The sequence below is a fragment of the Zerene cesonia genome, chromosome 9 (genome assembly GCF_012273895.1).
Source record: "Zerene cesonia ecotype Mississippi chromosome 9, Zerene_cesonia_1.1, whole genome shotgun sequence".
NCBI lineage: Eukaryota > Metazoa > Arthropoda > Insecta > Lepidoptera > Pieridae > Zerene > Zerene cesonia.
The window spans coordinates 4,734,691-4,760,036 of record NC_052110.1 but is presented as its reverse complement, the minus strand read 5'-3'; positions in this window follow the sequence as shown (position 1 = coordinate 4,760,036).

The window sequence follows — 25,346 nt, the reverse complement described above, 5'->3', positions numbered from 1 at the left end:
TTGTGATACTTTACAAATAAATAAGTTGTTAGTTACATACAACATATAACAAATAATTATCCTTTGATTTTTACAGTAAAAAACTCGGAATAGTTATTTAACAAAATACCAAAAACGGTGATAACCTACGTGGTATTTATTCCTAAATTCACAACATTCATATTCCGTTGACACATCACACGCAATATTTTTACTGCGTATTTACTATTTACATAAGAAGACATATCGTTGGCCGTCACAATGGAACACAAATGTATATCGTTAAGGGTGTCAAGCCAGCGCTATATTTCAGAAGATTCACGCAATAGCTACGCTTTGTCAAGCTACAATCCTTTTAAAGTGTGTTTACTGTTAGATATTGGAGGTTATTTTAAAGGAGAACGTATTGGACTCTGAAACGTGCTATGTTGCATGCTGTTTAATGTGAAAAAGGATAAAATGTGCGATCGTCTTGAAGGAAACAAAGCCGCTACGTAAAATGGAGAATTGTTTTCCTGATCATTTTGCAGACATTTATAATAATTTGGTTCTTTAAAGCGCTGATTTTAGTTATTGTTGATTAGCACAATATCAAGCTGTAGAAATATGGCGCAGATACCTTCATATTTTTAAGGAAATCCCTTAAACTACACAAAAAACACCTCATCACTACGGTAGTAATGAGTTTTTGTGTAGTTTAAGAAAAGAACGATACGGGCAAATATATGCTTTTATAAATTTCATATGTTATATATATTTTATGTGTAATTAAGTAAAAGCAGATGAGCATAAGAACAACGGAAGACTATTTTTTACAAAAAGCAAAGTACGGAGACCTTAAATTAATTTCTCGGCGGTAATGCTGGCACAAAAGAGGTGAACAAAATGCAAGCGCGTATTTGCACTGCATGCAAATTCTATTAGAGCGAGACTAACTTGACCTGTCTCTGTATTAACATGTTAACTGTACACAAAGGCTAATGAACGTCGCAGAACGCTCAAAGGGTTATGAAAAACATTCCGTAAACGCCTAGAACTAATATTTATACCACAATGACGTAGGGGGATCGAAAATGAAAGTAATAAATTTGTTAGTTTAAAGGCATGTGTGGCGGATTTTAGTTTTAACGTATGGACACAATTTCACATTAAAAAACGTTAGAATTAAGATAGGCCAATTGCTTTGTTTCTCTAATGCACCTGAAATGATTGTTTTGATCAATGGTTTTGATACGAATAAAAGATATTCAATTTCAATTCAATTTTCAATTTATTTCATACATACATACATACATTTTTGACATTTTTTAAATTATATATATATATATATATATATATATATATATATATATATATATATAATTGTAATATTTTAGTATCACGTGTAATGGAACAGTTTTTATATAATTCCCGCCGAACATTTTCTTCTGTTTTTTTTTTTTCGCCTTTTTTATATTATTTAGGTATATGGAATTAATATCAAATATTGCAATTATATAATGGTTGTATTATTTATTTATATATTACATCACCTCTTACAACAACACCCATCTTCCATCTAACAATTATCTACCAATTAAATTCATCTGAGCCGTAAGACGTCCACTGCTTGACATAGGCTTTCCTCAGAGACTTCTAGAAAGACCGATCGCCAGCGACCTGCATCCAGCGGCTCCCTTCCCTTCATCAGGTCGTCTGTCCATCTAGTTGGCTATCCCACTCTGCGTCGTTCTGAACGTAGTCTCCATTCAAGAAACTTCTGCCCCAACGGACGTTTCTAAGTAATATAATACCAGCTAAAGCAATGCACCAGAATGAATATCGCTTAGCAAATCACTCAAGGAGCCCGAACACTCAAGTGCATCTCAAACGGTATATAATTGAATACCGCATTAAGGCGACTGGGTCATGGGAGCACATGTCAAACGCTAATCGACCATTTGCAAGTGAATTATTCCGCACCCCGGTATGCAGATATATTCCAGCCAATGATGAACTGACATGTGTGCTTCGTTTGCACTACTGGCTTTTATGTTGAACTTGCTGCGTCCCGCGGCTTCACACGCGTAAATATGCTTTGCAATTAAATCCCAATGATCCCGTGGAAATGCCGGAATAAATTGTTTTTATTTTTATAGCATTCAAAATGTAGGTAATAAATGAGAAAAGTGGTTACATATTCTATTTAACTGTGGATGTCGCGTCAAAATGAGTATAGCTGTTCCAGACATTAGCTGGAACAAACTGACAATTTTATTTATTGGTATAGATTCATTTTTGACGGAAAATTTGTTACAAATATAGGCTTGTTATGTACTAGAAAGAAATATTATTCAAATTTTTATACACTGTAATATTGTGTTCTATTTGTACTGATTTTAATTTCATACTTCCAGAGGCACTTTATTAAATGTCCCGAATGAAATATTACCAAAACCTACAACTACACCGAATACCTACGTCGTATAATAATAAAAATTTCATTTTAAGAAACATGATAAAACACAACATCTCGAGAGAGCTCAAAAAACTAAATAAAAATATCGTTCACGATACTAAGTTCGCAACATTCATGTATATCAATAGAAAGATATCACTATAATGATACAGTCACTGAAGCATTCATAGTCTAAGAAGCTCGTCATAAAAAATGTATTCAAATAAACAATAAAAGTATATTGGCTTTCAAATAAGCTCTCTTGCTCTCAAACTGACTGAAGTACTGTTACTTCGAACGTTGATTGTAGGAAATGCATAGTTCGCAGAGATCATTACATCATATTTATTTTAATTCTTTCCTTTTGATTGGGTCGTTGCTGCAGACATATTTTAAGTGTCTATCTCTATTATTAGATATGGAATAGTCGTATTTATTTAAACAATTTAAACAATATATTTAAATACAGCCTGGGTGTGTGGTTACATATACTTGGAACTCCCCTGATAAGTTTAAAAAACCTGTAGTAGGAGAATTCCCTCTTCCTCAATTGAAAATTACATGTGCTGTTTTTTTGTTTATTTTCCTTATTTTTATATCATTTTATATCATTGATCATCTCCAAACATTTAAATGATTTAATCTGTAGGTACCATTACCCTTAAACGTGTCGTGTTTTAAATATTAATGAGATTTCTAAATGCTTTCGGGAAGATTTATTTTTATGAGCATTCAAGTATACTGGATCAGGTTGTCCCTAAAGCTCGGATTCCACACTTGACCCATCTTCAAGGGAATTACTTAGTACCGTGCGAAACAGCCTCATCGTGTAGAATATTTTTGTGTTTCTTACTATTGCCTATTGTGCAACTAAATCCAACAAACCAGCATTAATTTAAATTTGAAGTAAAACTAAATTAAATTTTGACACAATTCTGACTATGTTTTCTAAGCATCGAAGAAAACTGTTTCATGGTTCGTACTTTGATGTTAAGACCTGACCATATAGTAGACCATATATCATCAGATTATTAAATAGCATACATGTTCAACGTCTAAATTTACTCTATTAAATTATAAATACTGGCTTGTGACGTTAACTGATTTGCGATAGATACAAATAGAGAATCAGAGTAAAAACATCTAGCCCAATATATATTGCCATTCGTATTTGCTATACTCTTTGAAGAAAAAATCGAATCGAAAGGTTAAAAGAATAAGTCCATTGAACTCTTCCCTTCAAAATCGTGTTCAAATATACTAACGTGGTTTAGACTTAATGTAATGTAGATAGATAGATTATTTCATCAGAATAAACAGAAGCAATGGCAACCGTTTGGATGGTAAAAGGTTTTACATTGAATTCACACTGGCGGAGCTGACCCAGGCCTAAAAATTTATACCTATATTTTTATTAAATAACAACACAAAAATGGCAGTATAAAAACATTTTTATCTGACTGCTTTTTCACTTTTGGGCGTTAATGAATGTACATTTGAATGATCATGATTTTTCATTTTAACTGACAGATAAGCCAAGCAGTACATATCCAGATGTCGTAAAACCAGCCAAAATGCAACAGGCTTAAGACTTTCTGAGTAAGCTATGAAATTGCTTACTTTGTGCTTTCAATTATCTCTCTATCTCTGACTTTATCAGTCTCTAAGACAGTCAGTCAGTATTAAATGACGATTCGTGCGAACTAGCTGATTCCAACACAGCACAAAGCTGGGTACGTGTGAAAGCACTCAGTTTATTTCCCAAGGTGCGCGGCCGTCACAGCGCTGATTGACGGGCCAGAAGGATTCGCTTTCATGGAAAAACACTATTTCCACCGAAAAACTTTATTTAATTCACGTAATGTGCATTATGTATATACGTCAATTGTCAATCTATGGAGCACTTATAACGGTTCGTATGATCATATTTTATGTACATAGTTTATGTAAAATAAAGGATTTGGGGATTTTCATAAGCGTGAAATGTTTAGCGCCGTTTGAATATTCGATTTGGTTTCTTTAGTTTCTTGATTGCGTATAAATTTAAAATCATCAGCATATTGGACCATTGCAACATTATGAACTTTTCATCAAATTTCTTTATCAAAATTTACTTATTTTTTCATTTATATTATATTGAAGTCAAATTAAAAAGGAAAAATAGACAATAAATGGAGATAAGACAGAGCCTGAAAGAAAAATAACAACCAAAATATTATCCTTTATGTTTTAACTTCACAAAAAGTAAAACAGTAGTAGATAAATGAAAGAGATTCAATTTCATATCCTAAATTATTATTCTATCGAGAACTAACAATACTAAGTAACTAAAAATAAACAAAAGATATACGAAGCAAATCACAAACACGTGTCGCATATTAGATGTAATTTGTGTTGTTAAACAAATCAATAACGAATATTAGGACACTTGAGCCTTATTAAAAGGGTCCAAAACAGATAATTAAACATCCTTAATAAATATTAAGGCACAAATTACAGGTCGATCCTATAAATATTTAAATCGCGTCCAGCCCTATTCGAAAACATTGTATAATTGTATTGTGTAAATATACAATTCCCCAGATTTATTAAAACCCTTTATCGAGTAATTTTCTACAAAACTCTTAGACAATTTTTTTCATTATTACTATATCAAGTGTATACTCTTGCTATTTCAAGTATTTATAGACTCTTTGACAATTTTTTCACTTTTACAATATTAAGCTGATTGTTAAACTATATAATAAAAAACTATATAAGCCATGTGTTTTGGCGGTTGACAAGTTATAATCTGCTTCACCAACTGCATCGAAAGGAAAATAAAACATATTTAACTACATTATAAATTTAATTCAAATTTAACTTCATAACATAAACAATGAGATAGACTGTCCATCTTCACTCTAATTGAGATTTGTAATTGTCGGCTTAGCACTTTTTGCCTAATGTAAATTAAATATGAATGTAAAATAAATATGGTTCAAACTCCTCCCTACAACATTCTTAAAATAATACAATAGAATAGTTACCATCGATTGTAAAACAGTCGTTAGTTTTATTAACCTGAGCTTGTTAAAAATGAACATTTTCCTTTAGCCATTTATATTAAATTACAGTTTTTGCAGTTTTTATGTAAAATTTTTATTTCTATTGAAAATGTTGGAAAAGCTATGCCTACCAATAATTTATATACGTAAGTACCAATGATTTTATATAAATTTTTAATAGTTTTAACGAAAAATTATGTATCAAGTTGGTAAGCCTCTCTTTAAATAAATGAATAAATAAACTAACCTTGATATGTTTTACGGTTATAATATAATTAATTACTGATAAATACCCGGACTAGACGTGTACACCCGGAAAATAGCCGCTATATAATTTTGATTTAAAGCTTACTGACCAGTCTCATAAGAAAAACCAGACTCTCGAGAATACTGAGTCCTCAAAAGGACTTTAATGAATTTCAAGATTCAACAACTAGTCAACTCGAGCTCATCATGTCAAAGTTGAATGAGAGCCACATCCGAGGGCCAGATTACTGTGCGTTATCTAAAGAACAGGCTTATGCCTGCTCTATGAGAGCGGTAGGCGGAATAATTCCAATAAATGAAAATTTATGGCAACCCTTATTCAAGGGTTAAGCTGAAAGTATTCTGAACATATTCTTATTCAAAAAGCTGGTACTATAGCAAACTTGTACCTATATATTAGAAAGAAAGAAAGAAAAACATTTATTTGACACAGACATACACACACACAACAGATCAAACAGAAAAAACAGAAGCATACAATAAAAAACAAATATATAAGAGGAAAAAAATAGATAAAAATAAAAATTTACACTTATGTGTGGCTGCGTGTGCCAAAAAGGGATGCCACTCAGGAAACCTGAGGCTTAACGCCTCAGCTCTGATTTTCAGTGGCACCCTTTCTATACTTTCCCTTTCTATTACTATAACAAACAAAGTACACCACTTAATTCTAGAAAAACTGAGACAATTTTCATAAATTTTTAGTTTGATGAGTTCATTTTAGGAAAACAGGATGAAAAGAAAAGTTTATTAGATGACTTGGACACCCACAAACTCCCATAAGTGTGACAGCATTTCATAACCTATAATAAGTGTTATCGTTTGATGGGATGAGTGCGGATATCTTCGGAATCACATCCAATTTAAATCCTTATTTAGATATTGGGTTCTAAAAATTTATGTACCTATCTAAAAAGGGCCTTACATTAACTTTCTAATACTAAGTACTTTTGATAGCAAAAATGCATTTATTCATTTTTGTACTTCTACATTCCATATGAAACAACTCTAACAACGCTTTACCGAACAGAAAGTTTATTTTAATAAAAGAACAAACTAAATAAGAAAATTCGTTTTTTTTAATTAAAATAATTTTTTTTTATACATATCCATTATACACTATCTTCATAGTTCCATTACAATATCGTAATAACATGATGTTTGTTATAAAACGAGCAATGTAAACTAAACAAAATTAAATTTTCAAACACACGATCTAAATTATCTCATCGTGCACTATAAACAATGCATAAACAATTTTCAATATTGTTACAGGTGTTGATGGAACAAACGACATAATATATTTGTACCTAAACGCACTATCGAAATCGGTTTTCATTGTTACTAGATAAAATAAAACGAATGTGGATAATGTAAACAGAACTAGAATGGGAAACGTTTTAGTTATTTGTTTCCATAGAATTCGTTCAAAATGTTAACGGTTATTCATTACTAACTTGCCTAACACGTTGGTGTTAAATACGTGAAAATAAACCATAAATAATCATAATTAGTATGTGTTTTGACACTTGGTACAACTTTATCCATATAACAATTGAATCGGTAAATGTTTTCTTGAACTTGGAGTTAGACTAGAATAAAATACAGGAATAAATGTTTGATAAGACAGAAATATATCTATAAAAATCTTAAATATAATAGATATTCCATTGATTTGTGAATATCTTATCAAAATATAAAGAGCATATAATAAAATTATATAATTGATACATCAAAAATCTGTCAAAAGGAAAGAAATCATAATATAATGCCAGATAGAAGCGGCGCGAAAGTTTAATTTCATCGGGAAAGTTTAAAGCGGACGGCCTGCTGTCATAGAATGTTACCCGTAATGAAACTAATTGGAGTTTTGATATCCCGCCAATTTTCCCGATTCCACCTTAATAACGTAAGGGCGATATTCAATCTGTGAATTTTCCTTTTGTATGTCGAATTCAATTTATTTATAAAATTCCTTAAATATTTTACGATTTTGCACTTCGTATTTTTTGTGAAAAAAGATCAGTTATTTTATTTTAGAACGATGTGCAAGCAGGTTTTCGAAGCTGCGTGTATAATGCAAAGAATCGTAGAAATTAATAGGATGAATTTTGAATCAACAATAGATCCCAAATTTTCAACATAAAATGTACTATAAACCAATAGACATAAAATAAATAATATGTAAACTTATTTACAAAAGCGCGCACAAAAATCGTCTCGAACATTCCTAAATCTGAAGGAAATCCAGCGGAATCAGTGGGAACTGGGTCTTTTAGTAAACTTTTAATTTTATTGTCGGCTCTATCCTCCAGATAACGCTTTCCGAATATGCCATTTGACGCCGGCTTACTTAGTAATCTCGTCCTGATTTACGACGCGAGAAATCGAAATTCTATAATCATACGTACTTGTACCATGCAATTTTTCCTCTCGACGATTTATACGTCAATTACTCTGAGTGCTTCTTAAAAGAGTTCATTGTGTTGCTTCCAATATTTGAAAAAAAGTAAATATTTTTTTCAAAAATTCCAGATGTCACGAGTAATTTTTTTTTTATTATTTGTTTCAAACTCTGAACAGGTAAATGCGTATCCTAGTAGCAAAAGATTACGATTGCTATTCCAGCTTTAAAAGGCTTGTTATTTGAAAATATATTAAGATCCATCTTAGGAAGTCATAGTAAGTCATATACCTAGTATGGCAGCTACACATAAATATCAAAATCTAGAATTTAACTTAATTGCTCAATAAATCAAGAGGCCCCGAACGTCATTCAGCAAAATACATTAGCTTCGAAAATGTTAAATGGGTCAAATGAAGCGCACAATCGTCAATTGAGCATTCGGGTGCCAACACAAACCATTTGAATATCCCGCTGTCGGCGGACACGGCTTATACATCCTTGTGTCACCTGCAACGTTCCCATACGTTGAGGGTTGCCATCGTTGTGGGGAAAACCCGGATAGAGTTTGGGGGGAATTGTTCTTATTGAATATGTTTTCTGTTCTATTATTATAATGTAAGTTAGTGGTGAGTCTCAATTCATATTTAATACGGTTTTCATCCCCACACTAAAATGTGGTTCTAAACCGTGAGCGTTAACCAAGAGAGTTTGATTAATTTTGCATGTGAACGATTTTTTTTGATTTGTGGACTTTTTCTTATATCAATGTCGGCAATGGAGCTGGTGGGTCGCTTGATGGTAAACGCTGTTGACCGACGACGCGGTCGACGCAGACCTTATGCCTCTACAAATGGATTGCCGATTTAAAATTGGAAAATTAGTTAAGAAAGGATTGGGAAGGGTAAGGAAAAGGATATCGGCCTCCGGACTCGGACAGGTTTCTTTACGATGTTTACCTATTAATGTTTGTAAATTTGTTTAGTGTTAATTAAGTATTGTAATAATTCAACTATTATTTGTACATGAAATGAATAATAAAACAAGTTTTTAATGAAAGTATTTTATAATTTATCATACGAACATTTACATCTTCCTATTTAATACTAAGTTGTTTATAAATGTTGAACTCTCCTTTGAAATGAAACACTTTATAACTGAATTACATTCAAACTCCAACAAATAACCACGGCATGGCGGAATTTTGGACAAAACAGATAACAAAATTATCGACCTTTATAAAAGTTGGAGTTGTAAACAGACACACGCTTACACTAAAAGATAAATTATAAAATAAACGTCAATTACGAACAACTATTGTAAAAAAACCTTATTTTCTTCTTTTGATTGCTGTTCTATTTTGGGACATTCAATGTTTTTAAATGTGATATTTTTTCTTTATTTAGTAATACACACACCTTTAAATCATTTAAAATTAAATTAATAACTTTGCTACACTATTATATTCTTCAATCACGACTTCAGATTAGATATAAAAATCCTTTTTATAACAAAAAAATCCCTTAAACCCGAATTATCCTGGTCACCAGAGCGCAGTCACGGTAAACGCAGATAGATTCCGTGCGCATAAGCAATTATGTTCCCGACTGTACACAATCGCAGCTCCATAAACAGTCTTTGTGTCTAGATAAACTTTCACGAGATTCATCAGAATGTGTGCGCTTTATATTGCGTACAGTCGTGATTAAAAGAGTTTAATTAAATCACTTTAACACTACGCACGAGTTGTTTCTTTGAAATATTAAATTTTGTAGAAGTACGCTTTTAATATTGCGTTGTTACTGGATAGATTTTAGGATTTATAACAATTTTTATGCGGTATGAATACCGTTATACTGCACCCATTTAAGCGAAATGAGAATCGTGTCTATAATTTAATGAATAATAAAATGTCATATAAATTTCCCGGCGTTCTTCTCTCTCATTAATATAACCTTTAAGAAGAAGAAGAAATTTTTAAAATATAGAAGAAAATTGGTCACGTGGCGATATTCAAACACACGTCATTCGCCGAACTGTAGTAACGCCTGATCTAGTCCAAGATCCCAGAGCCGTAAGACACAACTTATTTTCTAAAGCAAATAACTTTCGGTACACGGTAGTCTCTTGTGTACTATTTAATACCTGAACGTGTGAGGAGCTTGCCTGGTGACACCAGGTGAGAAAGGTAACTAAAAGTCAGAGCTACTTAACTTAATTTTTTTGTACAGAATTTAATATATATTTTGTAGAATATTACTCTGAAGGCATATAAAAAAAACAGACGCTTCCTATGGGCCTAAACTTTTATCAGACTCTAAAATAAATGAACTTAATTTATTTTAAATGTCTGATTCTTTTATCTTATATCTTTAAACGAGCAATTCTTGTATATATATATATGTATATATATACACGAAATAAATAATAATAATACTATTTTTTGGCGAATAGTTAAAGTTCCAGCAGATGGCGTTGTTAAGTAACGAAGTCAATGAATGTTTGCTTTGAGGTTAGACTAATTGTTTATATTGTTTTGTGTCTTTGTTGTCTTAATGCACGTGTTCACTTAAAAATGCCTAAACGATCTTGGAAAAAAAACGCTTATAAACAATCTAACTTCCCGAAGTTAAACCGAGCATCCAGGTCATCCAGGTACTATATTATTAAGGTAACTATTAGAATTCGAACGGCGAAACGGCGAAAACGGCGGAGGGTACAAGGTCACGCGGACTTTCATTCATACGGTGGACTGATCAGATGAAAGCAGCATTTAATTTAATACAAAGTTCATTCGTAACCTGAGACAGCACATAGGATGGTTTTTATTCCAGATTAGTTAAGTTTACGCTTTAGTTTTTTTCGGATTTCTACAGTACACATAATTTTAAGCATAAAATATTTTTTATTCTTCATTGTAAAGCAATGGAATCGAAATGAATAGACAATGGAAGAATGCTAAGCTACAATATGTAAATGTAAATGCAACCGACATAGTATACCATCCACTTCACCTTAATAAGTGATTTGCATCTATCGAGTAGGTGTAGGGCGATCGCAAACGACTCCACTTGTTAAAATTATAAAATATATAATATGAAGTCCTTTATAGACTTTATCAATGTGAGAAATATTCATGAATACGACTATAACAATTTGTTAATCATGAAGGACACATGAAGTATCGATATAAAATGTATTTTCGACCTATACGATATACGATGGAAAAAAATGTTTAAATGTGAACCATTTATTTAACTGTTTTTTTCCAAAATAATTACCTCCTTGCTTCCGTTTCCACACGCTTTAATTGATAAATTAAATAAATCTGTTACTTTGTAATTACAAATAATTATTCGAAATACTGAAATGACAGGAACCGTTTCTGATTATTCTAATGAGCTGAACCATTGACACAGTCAATCGTAACGACGCATTCTGCTGTGTTTCGTACCGTCAGTGGGGGAGCTGGAGGCCCATATCCTTTTCCTTACTCTTCCCAGTCCTTTCCTTTATTCCTCTCGACAACCCCTTCCCAATTTAAAGTCCGCAATCCATTTGTAGAGACGTAAACTTTTTGTACACTACAACTATACCCTACTCATCGAATCGCGAAATTTTGTAAGTATTTATAGATGTGTTTTACTCTTTCATGAAAAACCTACTGAACGAATTTTAATGATAATTGACAATGGTCTAGTACAGTTTACTAGTGGTTTACTTACTTACAAACTTTCGCGTTTATCCTAGTGTTTCTCTGATGCAGCTTAGCTACGTACCAGCATATTACACAACCCAAATAATTATTTTTGCATGCGAGTTTCTTCGAAAGCGTGCGGTGCAGTAATTTACAATGAATGTTTGTATAATAAAGTGTTGCGAAATAAAAACGAATAAAATCAATGGCGCAGTGTGTAATCGGCCTAAAACATCTCAATCGCACACAAGTTGTCCATCAACGGATCGCTCCGCACATCTGCTTGCCAATCCACTATCAATTTCAGCTGTCTCACACGCCTCCCCATGCAATTTATATGTAGATTTATACCGGCTTAATTGTTCTAGAACGTTCGAGGCTAGTTTTTTAGTGGGCAAATAGAGGAACCAATATCCTGAGTGCATTTTATTAGGCTTTGTTGGTACGAGTTGTGATCATATCTGTTAGTGTTAACATACAGTGCAGTTCTGTGTGAAAAAGTAGCCTTAAATTTAGTTGAATATAAAGTAACGCTACAAATAACAATTTATAGCCTATCAAAAAGATTCATATTAGAGATACAGTGAGCAATGTTTTGCGAGGCGTTCATACGTTGTTAGCAACAAGAAAAAAGATTGATTATTTATTAATTACTTTCCAGCAATTAAGGAAGATGTGGCACAAAATATGTCATTATTAAGACGAAAAACTACATTTCAAGTTAACTAGCGGACGATAGTTTTAACTTCAACTTGAGTTTTGTTTTTCTTAATGTCTGAGCGAAAACTACCACCCTTGCTTAGCTAAGGGATAGGAAAGGATTCCTGACAAGCCTCCAGCTCCCACACTCACCGTACAAAACACAGTAGCATTCACTTGCTACGTATTGCTATTTCACGTCGATCTTCTTGTCGGTCTATCTTGATGGAGATGTGGTACCTTCCCAATTCGTACTGGCCCAATTCGTGCGTAAGCATGCTCGTCTAATTTAAACCTACTTCATTAGCGTTATACTAAATAAATAAGAAACTTATTGCGCGAAAATAAAATACAAGCAGTTGTAAATAATTCTTTATTTTCTGTTTGTAATAAATCAAAACTATGAAAAATGCAAAAAGTCCGCATCATTACAAAATATCCATTTCAAATCTTTTGCGTATTTTAAATATTTAGTACACCGAACAATTTTCTTTATAAATTGTAGCGACTGGGAAGTGTTGGCGGCAGTCCGTCAACATTTGCTTAACATCTGATTTCCCATGGGCTGAAGTCTTAGATTTTAATGTTGGAGATTATTTACATAACTTTCTTGCAACTTTAATAAATACCGTGATATTTTGAATCATTTCAGCCATGAAATTAAATTACATGTAGTTCATGAAAATTGATGTAATAAATTATGTTGTTCGTATATACAGTTCGCTAATTAATTGAATGACTAATAAAGACTACTGCCCTATAGTCTTGGTACTGAATCAACAATCCGATGTTTGACCGTTTGATTATAATCGAGATATTCGTCAAATAGACAAGTTTAAATCAATAATTATATAATTATTTCATTACACTTGATTCCACTTACGTTCCTTTTACTTTTAACTTTAAACTCTGTGCTTAGCAAAATAGGGTAACTTTTCCAATGTTACTTCCACAACCGAAAGCCTTCTTTATTGATGTGTAAATCAAAATACGTGTAAAATTCCAGCGTATCGGTAATAAACTTCGTCAGAGAGCGGTGACTCGATTTATTAGAGCAATCCACGTGTTACAGTGTTAAAATAATATAGAGAATATTTTTTTATTGCTATATGCAACTTTTTGTTAGAGTTGTATTTTGCGAACGAATAATGACCGGCTCTCGTGGCCCCATCACTAAAATGACTGGATGGAATACAGCGGGGATATAGTCGGTAGGAATCCGACATAACCTAAGGCTACTTCCCCCGGGGCCGTGTATCTATGCAAGATTTTCCCACAAAAAAAAAGTTTAATCTCCTAATACACTGCTCTAATTATTAAAAAGTTAGTCGTATACTATCTGGCTCGCTGTTCCCCGTCGCGGCTCCCCGACTCCGCCCGGATTGTTGCGCTAGATTTGTAAATTTACAAATTTTAACGCTTGTTATACTAATCTGGAATAAAGAGACAAATCAAAAGAACCAAAATAAAAAACAAACCAATAAACCAAATAAGAAAAACCCGTTTATTTCTGAATTATAAGTAGTTAGGTTGACTTTCTTTTCTATTATGTATAGGTACTACAAAAATGTCTAATTGAGATTTTTTGGAAATAAATACAATTGTAATTATACATTTTAATTAAAATATCCTATTAATACTGACTCGTAAAAACACATCATGTCATGGCGAGTAAGACACCCTGTCCGTATGAGCGCTGAGCGCGGAATGTACTCTGTACTACCGTACCAAATGCTGATAGTAATCCAGTGTTGCCTTGTCATTGTATAAAAATTGTCCTTTGCAATAAATACATTAACTTTCTTATCCTTACACAAAATAATTCTTCATATCAATACAATTGTCACTGTTTAAATATCATTTATTTAAAAATGAAAACTCTGTGGAAGGCTTATGGGCAATGTTCAAGTGGGATTTTAGATTACACTAGCTGCGCCCCGCGGTTTCACCCGCGTGAGTCCGTATCCCGTAGGAACATCGGGATAAAAAGTTGCCTATTTTGAGCAGTTTTTGCGTGAAAGAGCAACAATCACACACACATCCTTACAAACTTTAGCATTTATAATATTAGTAGGAAGGATAGGATAACAGGATGTTTATAAAATTTCACCGACATCAAAAACAAAAAAGGTTCTCATTACGTAGCCATTTTATTCCTTTTAAATACTTATTACTTGCTTCCTTTTACAAACAATGATTAAGATCCATGTCTTCCATCCTGAATAATCACAAATTTAGTCAATATCATCCAGCAGAAATGCTAATAGCTATTCTGATAATTAAGACTAATATTTCGACACTCCATTTAACATAATCGTTTCCAGACGTTTCATCTTCATGAAACGAAATTGTACGATGGAATTTGCTGGACCATTTTAAACATTATCTGCGTGGAATAATTGCTGTAAAGCTGCCGTGAGGTGCTAGAAACTTGTATTTAATAGCACTCATACTTTTAATTATAACCGTCATACTAAGGATTAATAAACGGGCATATTTTCTCAAATTGACGCCAACTGGAGAAGCTGAACTCCTGAAGTTTGACTTGCTTGTGTTTTGTGTGGCTGCCTAGAACTTCAGAGAGCGAGCCTAGGAGAACCTAGGTACCTAAGTGCCTACGGGTTTGAACGTTATTTTACTATAATTGGACTCTATAACACATTTATTAATGTATCCGTTCAGCGAATGGGAGAGCCAGAGGACAATATCCTTTACTTTGCCCTTCCCAGTCCTTTCCTTTATGGTTGTCATAAATCCTCTCTCCATCCCTTCTCATTTAAAGTCACATTCATATGCGGTGGTAGCACTTACCATCAGACGACCACGGCCACGAAACATGTTGTATGTTTTTCGTAATTTCAAGTTCGCCTCATTAAAAATTAGAAATATACAACAAAAAGTACATTTTCAATCTTTAACAAGGTATTATAGAAATAAGTTTGAGCTAAAATATTTAACAATTAAATATTTACAAACTCAAACACGTAACATAAAATTAAAAAAAAATGTAAACGTAACTACAGCGAAACTCGTATTTCCTATTCGTAGCGTCTCTTATTTTCTTCTGAGATTTGAAACCGTATGGCAAGACTGTTTCACGTTTGCTTTGCGTTCCTTAAACAAGGCATTATGCACACTCCCCAGTGATGCTGAATCACTGACGCGGCTATGACGTGAAATCTCGCTCCCTGTAGTGTAGACTACCCTTACTATTGTAAAAATATTCTTTGTTCATTCTTGTTTGTCTATTAAATTAATCATTGTTTTGGTTGTGTTCTGGAAGTTAATTATTCAATGATATTTAGATTTACAATGGAAAACAATCAAAATTACATTCAAATTTAATATTATTGAGATATCACATCCTATGAAGCATTGTCTTTCTGCTTCTACGTTTTTAAAGGCTATAAACCTAAATAGAGAAAACCCAGTCACTTCCCAAATTAAATAATATATATAGACCTCATTGTTTGCAACATTTTTATTTTTTTTTCCATACATAGGTATATCTTATCTACAGGATTTAAGTATTGTGAATATGATATAATGATAGGGAAATAATTTCGAGAGACAGTAGTTAAGTTCACAAGTTAGGATCACTTTTTGAAAGTTTGTAACTAATATATGTTTAAATAAAGATATTTTTTTATTGTAGTTCTAGGTCTGGTGTCCCTTTCTCTCAAGCATACGGCAGCGGTGGGCAGAAGGCTCCTCTATCAACTAATTTCTGTTAAAAACACCAGCCGTATTTTGTACAGAAAAAAGTTGTCTCGGACGTTTCGAGATTTTTAATTTTAGCCTTTTTATCATATTGTTTATGAGTACCTAATACTTAAATGATATAATGATCTACAAGTATTCTGATATATTCATTCTCGATTTACTAATTTCAAATTTAAAATATTTATTAACTGCATACCTACATTGCAGCATTGGAACCGCCTCCTTGGTACAGTGGTTAACGCATGAGCGTAGACCAAGGGGTCTTGGGTTCAATTCCCAGTGGGGACGTACAAAAAAAAGTCTGTCTGTGAGGATACAGAAGGCACCTTACCTGCCCCATATCCCACTAGGGGACACGGGACTTCACTTACATACATTGCATCATTAACCGTGCTGGAATATAGACAATTAACTCGAACTCGATCCACTTACAATAGAGATTTCACAGTAGTGGTACTGCTTGCAATGTAAACCTCCAAAGGGGACCGAAGTGCGAGTTCCGATAGAGAGATAATCCGGAGTCAGGTCAATATGCTGACTTCAAAATATTCAAACTGACCATCGACAGCAAATATCCTAAGACAAAGGACGATTTCCTCGCAGTGGGCAGAATTTAATTAGAATTCTGCAATCGGACTTTGTAAATCGTGGTCATCTCTATTGTATATGTGATAACTGATAAGTGCATATGAGAAATTAACAGATAATAGAATTGTTTCGCATATACAAAACGTGTATATACTAGGTAATACTTGAAAATAGCAACTGCGTACTTTTATGACATACAGAGTCTCAATAAAAAGTAAGGTTAAGCAATAATAATAAAAATATGTTTCAAGTCATTACTTCATCATGAAAATGTTTATAAAATGTGCTATAAATGCATGAAATGCTTTAAATAATTTAAAAATGATTCCAAAATAAGGAACAGAAGGCAGGAACGGGGATACAGGAAGGCCTGTAGGATATGTATATTTATTTATGGTAATACTTGGCTATTCATTCAAAAATGTATTTTAAAGTACCTTATCGTGTGTAATCTTGAAATTTTATTAGTCTTGCTTTTATTTGAAACCTACAATTGTATTCGGAATTGCCAGAAGTAAAATTAATTAAATTCAAAATGAGATAGCCATAATATTAGCTATCTATATTCTCAATGAGACCGAGAGTTGCTACTATTTATAAAGTAATTCGTATTCCGCCTGCTCGTTTGCCTGCTAAGCTATAAAAAAAAAAAATAAAAAATAAAAAAAAAATAATAATAATACCTAAATATAATTCTACAACGCTACTAAATAAATGGTTAATTATATAGTATACGTACTTCAAAAGGTATGGGACATTTTATTGAACAAAAATAATAACAAAATTTATTACTCTCTCCTAAATAGTTTAACAGAATAAAATTTATTACGCTATAAACCATACGCCTAGCAACAGCTGTATGAAAACTAAAATTATTAAAACACACTTGTAAATGGCAACCCTTTTAAAAAGATCTGTTTCATTTGATATATATAGTAAAGAAAACATAAATCATAACCTACACATTTATATATGTATATATATATATATATATATATATATATATATCTTACTGTATGGCATTATGGATGGATGGTTGTTACTCCAACACATAAAAAACGCTAATCAAATTTGGATAGAATAATACAAACTTGTATACAGTTTGCAATAGTACGCAAGTGAACCCAAAACTGAAACTATTTTTAAACATAAATGGTTTAATTTTTATTAGATTGAAGGGAGGGTCAGTAAACGTATGGATTCAATCGAGTCTGCAGAAAAAGAACAGGTTCATTAACCATTAACAATAAATGTACCTTAATATAACCAATATTGTCTTTTGTCTAAGTCTGGTCTTACTAGCGATACCTACAATGCGATTCAACTAAGAACAGTGCTTTTTTTGTGACGTAATCGGTATTCATTCAAACGAATTTACAATTTAAATTCAGAAATAACAAAATAAAATAAACCGTTATTGAAATATATAAGGATATTTAAGTAAATCGTAATTTTCAAATATTTTTTTTTTTACGAAATTTACGCATAAATGTCACGAACATTCTTCATCTTCGAATAGTAGCAATAATTCTCTTCTTCTAAAGCTTAATATTATATAATATTAATTATTATCTTATATTAATATTATATAATAATATATAGCTTATATTAATATTCACAAATGGTAATGGAGAATAATATATTAGTTAGATGCAAACAAACGAAAACATTTAATGATATTATTGTTAAAGTTAAAATACATTTAGGTACGCTTTTCGTTTAAGCCATTTAAACAAGAATACCTATTTGATCCGATCCCGCAATAGCAAAAGTGTTCTTAAATGGTTGTCTCGAAGTCAAATAAAGGACAATGCCGAGATAAAACTTTTAACAGTTTAGAATATGAAAGGAATCTCATTTTTGGCTTTTAACAGCATGGAAGCGTTACTATGAAAGTTCGCAAATGTTTATTTAACTTCAAAAGGGAGAAGCAATTTTCGCTGAATCATCATACTTGGGAGACGGTAAAGAGTTGCAAACGAATATCCTATTCGGAATTCTAATGCAGCAAGAAACGCTAATAGTATTACGGTAATATTTTGCACGTATAAAAGTTGCACAGCGCAAGACAGTTGTGGGTGCGCGTAATTCGGCGCCCCATCCCCGCTTTCATGAAAAGCAATATCGTAAATGGAACGTGCTAGAAGTCATCCTATGTTTTCTTTTCAACTTTATAAAATTCAATATTCCACAACTCCGCGGTCTGAGCTCAAACAGTCTCAAGATCGGACTGCGGAATTTAAAGAAACCCGCAATAAAATAGTAAACACAATTTCTAGATGTGAAAAGATAAATCTCGCTGTCGCAAATACGGTTCTATCTCGAGGGGCGGAATTTGTGCGAGTTTGATTTGATTCAAAGAATTTGGCGGAGGAAATATTCGGTGAGTCAAATAATACGTCTCCGATTGCGTCGCTAACACCATTGAGGAGGTTTTGTCTCGGCAAAACGAAATTCTCCATAATATCACACATCAACACATGCCCACGCAACTAATCACGTGATCAAGATAATCCCAAAACAATTTTTCTACCATGATATTTCGGCATGACCTACTTGTAACGATGCAATTACCAATTATAAAGCAATATCAATTATAATAATTCAAATTGATGTAGCTACATTTTAATATATATAAACTAATAAATAACAAATCAATCTTTTCTATATTTTCTTCCAAACTTCAGAAAGTATAAATATTCGATACAGCATCGTTACAATGAAATGCTCATTATAATATCGGAGAGTAAAGTTTGAATTCCTTACGCTCCCATTATGCTCAAACGTTTTTCTTCTATACGTGAATAAGGAAACAGAATTCGTGTTTGTGTGTGTGCAGACAATACATTTGCATCACAAAGCTGTGCATTCAAACGAATGCTAATTGTTTAAACTCACAAGAATGAAGGAAACACGGGCCATGCAACTTACAAATTGTTAATTAGTTTTGTTTCAAACGTATGTGCAATAGAGGACGTGAACGCGTTAGCAACCCACTTTTGTCATAACAAAAATGAATACTTATTGTTATTTTAATTAAAATTATAATTGCTTTTTAAACATGGCTTTTGGGTGGAAGGTTCTGGATATATAGACATATTCTTTATTTTTTAGCGCTATTGGAGCTGGGTTGATGAATTTTCACACGAAAAATCAAAATGTAATGGGTTAATCCAGCTAATTTTAGCGGTACATATTCATCTCTTTTTGAATGTATATTAAGAAGCTTTCACCTTGAAAGGGTTTTTTCCAAGAGGAAATGCTAAAAATCCCAGACACTGCTTTAGCTAAATGCGTTATTAGCTAACTGTATATTATGTATGCAGCTTATAACACATTCATAGACACTGCGCCCAAATCCTGGATAGCCGACAAAAGCATAATTCACATAAATTGTGTCTGTACTGCCAGCGATTTGGAGTATACACGCCACAGATAAAATAATTCGCTACAATCTCGACAAACATTTGAATTGTTAATGCTCGAATAAACTTTACAAGTTTGCTGTGTCATATTGGAAATTTTTATTCATTAAATTATCAATATGAATAACTTTTTTATTATATTAAATCTTAATGAAACTAAGAAATATTATTTATCTTTATGGGAAATTGATTTATGTACAACAAGGACCACCTAAACAAGTTTATAAAAATCTGTTACCATTTTACTTTGTCTATGACGCAGCACGCAACACAAATTATAATATTACGGCACTAGTTTATCAAAGAAATTGCCATATACATACATATTTGACATTTCCGCTATTACTTTAACTGCAATCACACAGGTCAACGGTGGATTAGTCGTTATTACACCTGAATATAACATCACAGGCCGTCAGATGTCAGATCAAAAAACCGGACGTCAGACAGCTGTGGCGGATGACCGACAATTTGCCGCCAAAATCCCTGCCATGTTGATACGCAGTGCGCACCGGTGAGCCGCAAGATTTAGTTAAAACTTTATCAGAATTTTTACTATTGTGGGAGCGGTGCTGGAAATTTGAGCTTTTGAACTCATTTTTACTTAAACCGAATGGAAACTGAAAAAAAATGTAATACGCTTGGTTAAAAGAAAATTCTGAATTTATTTAAAACTCTACGCGTATCTCATATTTCTAACGTCGAATCTTCTTTTAAAGAAGATCAGAGAAGACATTTTAAAAGGACCTTTACGTTATAATACTATTAGTGTACTTGAAGATAGTTTTTAAATCCTTGTGGAGGAGTGAAGTCCCGTGTCCCCTAGTGGGGTATGGGGCAGATGATGTACATCCGTTTCACTGATCGATTTTCTTTAGGGACAAGTAGGTGATCAGCCTTCTGTGTCCTGCCAGACCGAGACATTTTTTTTTGTGCGTCCCCACCGGGAATTGAACCCATGACCCCTCGGTTCTACGCTCACGCGTTAACCACTGTACCAAGGAGGAGGTCTTTTAAATCCTTGTGGATCATAAGAATCGTAGGAAACATATGAGTAAATCGGTATAATGCAAAACTTTATAATCGCAAAATAGTATAACAACATAAAATCTTCAGTTATAGTTTTGTATTTAAAGTGAGGATGGAGGAAGCTGAAATAATTCTCCGTGATAGATGCTTATTGGAGGCTGGAGGCGTTCCACTTACCGTCAGTTTTATCTCTCCTTTACATATAAAAAATAAAGGTATCTCTGGCGACAAGCTTAGTTGTTGGGTGCTTTGCATTTTATTCATTCTTCGCCATGTTATCTTCAATTTATTTCAATGTATTTTCACATACATAAGATGCTTTATTGATATTATTAAATGAAAATGTTATTTTGCTCAAATAACTGTCGCCAACTGCAATTAAAAGCATATTAAACTTTTTGGAAGTCACATTTAATTTAATATAGTTTTGTGTTAATAAGATACTTTCAACCACGAAACGTGTTATTTACCTGTATATTAAAAATACCCATTGTCGTAATCAATTTCGGCTACCAAAATACAACCATTGAATAGAACATGTACTTTAAAATTTAATTACGTATTCAAGCCACGAGTCGCGAATTAAAGTTTTCAACCGACGGCAGGTTCATTTAGTTAAAATTTCACACATATTCCAACTGAAAGGTGAAGCTGAGTCTTAAATCCCAATTGAATAGCGTATTATTCACACAAATTATAAAATTAATAACGTAAATTAGTAGTGTAGTTATTTATGGGTCAGCTAAAGAAATTCTAAATAAACAGTGGTGGTTCAGTTGTGAGGACCTGGTACTTAAAATCGTGGGTTCAAGGGACGAGGGCACAAGTCAGGGTTATAGACCAGTCGAGCGTACAGGAAATAAATAGCATAATATCTGCGCATATGTATACTTATATTACACATGCGCAGATTATAGATGCCACCACCACAACGCCACCACTGTGCAAAACAGTAAACGAAAACATAGTGAGCAAACCGGCATGTCCAAGAATCGAAAGTTCGACGACATGTGACATCTTCCAACCCGCACTTGGCCAGCGTGGTGGATTATGGCCTGAACTATGTCCCAGTTATGAGAACATATATGATGATGATGATGATAGATTGTGGTAGAATTTAATGTGTTTTTATTAAACGAGGTAACAAATTATATTTTCCATTGAATATGCTTGCCTTCGTTGTCTTTGTCAGATCCTACAATAATACAATTTTATATTTAAACGCATACAATATGAGTCACAATTTCCATTCCTGCCAGATTGTTTTGAAGAGATTGCCAGTTAATAAAATGTGGTCAGCCTTCTATATTCTTCCAGTCGGAGACATTGATTTTATGAGATTTTATGATTTTCCCATCGGGAATCGAACCCAGGACCCCTCAGTTCGAAGGAGACAATCGTAAGTCGATTAACAATGAGCTATTTTAAACAAGAGTTAAAAATTTTTGCACAAGATTTCATTTATTACTTTTACATAATATATATACTCGTATATACTATTAAAATATTTTTATAAACAAAAGCCCTTCTAGACCATCACATTCCAATGCTATGGAACGAACTCTCTCATAATCCATATCTATCATTTGAAATTCAGACGATAATTGCGTATTATTTTTAATTAGATTTGGGTTGTAATTATAACTAGAATTTAATAACACGCCTGATTAAATTTTCATTAATTTGAATAGAAAACGTGTTTTGTTGCTAAGCTAAGCGGATCTATCATATTTATTTATTATTGCATTCAAAAATAATTATTCTAGATAAATATTATATAAACTAAACCTGCAAAATCACTTTGTATATTACATAATATAAACCTATTCCCTGATATCACTACAAAAGCATAGATCAAAGGAACCGGCCTACCACATGTTGCAAGATGCCCTGAGCGCGTTAACTAGACAAATAAATATTTTTCACTGTTATTATTGAGCCTATTTTACTGCCATCGTTTTATGTCGACCATGATCCTTAACATGTCTTGTAATTTTATTAATGTGAAAGTGTTGTGTTGTTTGTCTTTCACGACACAAAGCGCGATCTAATAGTATATATATATAATAGATAGTATTTGTAAGTTTGTATTTGATTAGGATGCTAGAGTACACGAAATAATTTTTTATTAAATACGTTTATAAATACTGCAACAAGAAACTGTCATAGGCTTCTTACCGCGGTGGTATCCCACGCCCATTGAAGTTCCATTGACTACGGGGGCGAACTGCGAACGGAAAACTAATCCTACTAATATTATCATTGCGAAAGTTTGTAAGGATGTGTGTGTGTTTGTTACTCTGTCACGCAGAAGCTACTGAACCGATTGCAATGAAATTTGGTACGTAGACAGCTGAACAACTAGAATAACATATAGGCAACTTTTTATCCCTATATTCCTACGGGATACGGACTTACGCGAGTGAAACCGCAGGGCGCAGCTAGTATATAACAAAGATGACTCCTTTTCTTGTTAAATATTATTTGTTGGAAAAACCCTTTAGAAACATTACGATACGATATGATTAAGATTGTTTTAAATTAATGACTTCTTGGCTTGTGTGTATCTATTTAAATATTCATCTACTTATAAAGCTATTGTTTAACATAATATAAGTAATTATATACAATATCAAAATCTAGTACATCTAAATCATACCTTATCTTTAATATTAAGGAGACATAAATCACTAAGAATATTTGCATAAGCGTTAGGAAAATGGCTATCACTCATATTAGGTAAATGTGAGCGTATTCATACCAGCAGATCTTTTAGAGGATATTTACATACGATTTATTTGGTATCCGTAATTGTACTACGCTGTTCCATTGTATTTTAACAAGATTTACCTCATTTGCTATTATGCTTTATTACGGTAAGTATTTAACAAATTTGAGACCAATTACTTGATGAAACAACGAATGTCTCTTAATAAACGAAATTTAAAGGTGCTTCATTGTAAATAATTGATTACATAAAGACTGAATCAAACTATTTGATATTTTTTGCATTACTGAATTGACCATTTATTCAAATAGGCCACTGCAATCCTAGAATATTGTGTCAACTCATGCTAGATAACTAGCTATTTGCACGTGACTTCATCCATGCAGTCAATGGAATTAAATTCGGTAAAAAGTAGTCTATATTAATCCCTAGCCTCCTAAAAATTATACCTTAAAATAGCTCTGTTGCAACGTGAAAGAAAAACACGACATTAAATATCAACGTTCAAGGATTATAAACTGTCCATATAAATAATTAGAAAGCAGAAGCTCCTGAAAATATAATTAATTTGGTTGGATAAAACGACTCCCGTTAAACTTATCATGTTCATGTATCATGCGGTGTTCAGATGCCAAACAAAACTATATGAAATCAGCTATCAAATATCCTTATATATTACTCAACTAATCTTTTAGAATATTTCTCATATAAATTTCCATATCCATACCATAGATAATATAATACTAAACAATGACTTAACAATTTTTCAAAACAAAAAAATCTAATCAAAAATCAAAATGCAAAATCTAATTTATATCCTATTTGAGTATCTTTCAACATATACTAACTTTCGACGAATACTATATGAATATGCTATTTGCATTACGATTGATGAACAATGTACGACATTGATTATATCATATGATTTACGTGTCTGTCCAGGATTTGTAATGGTTTCGAGATAACAAATATTTGCTGTATTTGTGAGGGCATGTGCATAATTTTAACATACGAAATATCTATAAGCTCACTATTTAATTGAGGTTCTTAACCTATGAGAAAAGACTACTTCACAATATTCTTGCAATAGGGGTTAGTTTGGAGCAAACTAGTCTAAAGATTCGATTTAAGGGATAAGATTCTCTTAATAGTAAATGCTAAAAAGGTCTTCCTGCGACGAACGTGGATATTACAGGGGTCTTATGATCTTATCCCTAGCATAGGTACCCTCATACCTACGCGTCCTAAAAAACTCGAAGGACCTAAGATGGCCATTCCATATTATCTTTTATTGTTAACATGTTATGTATATAGCAAAGCCAA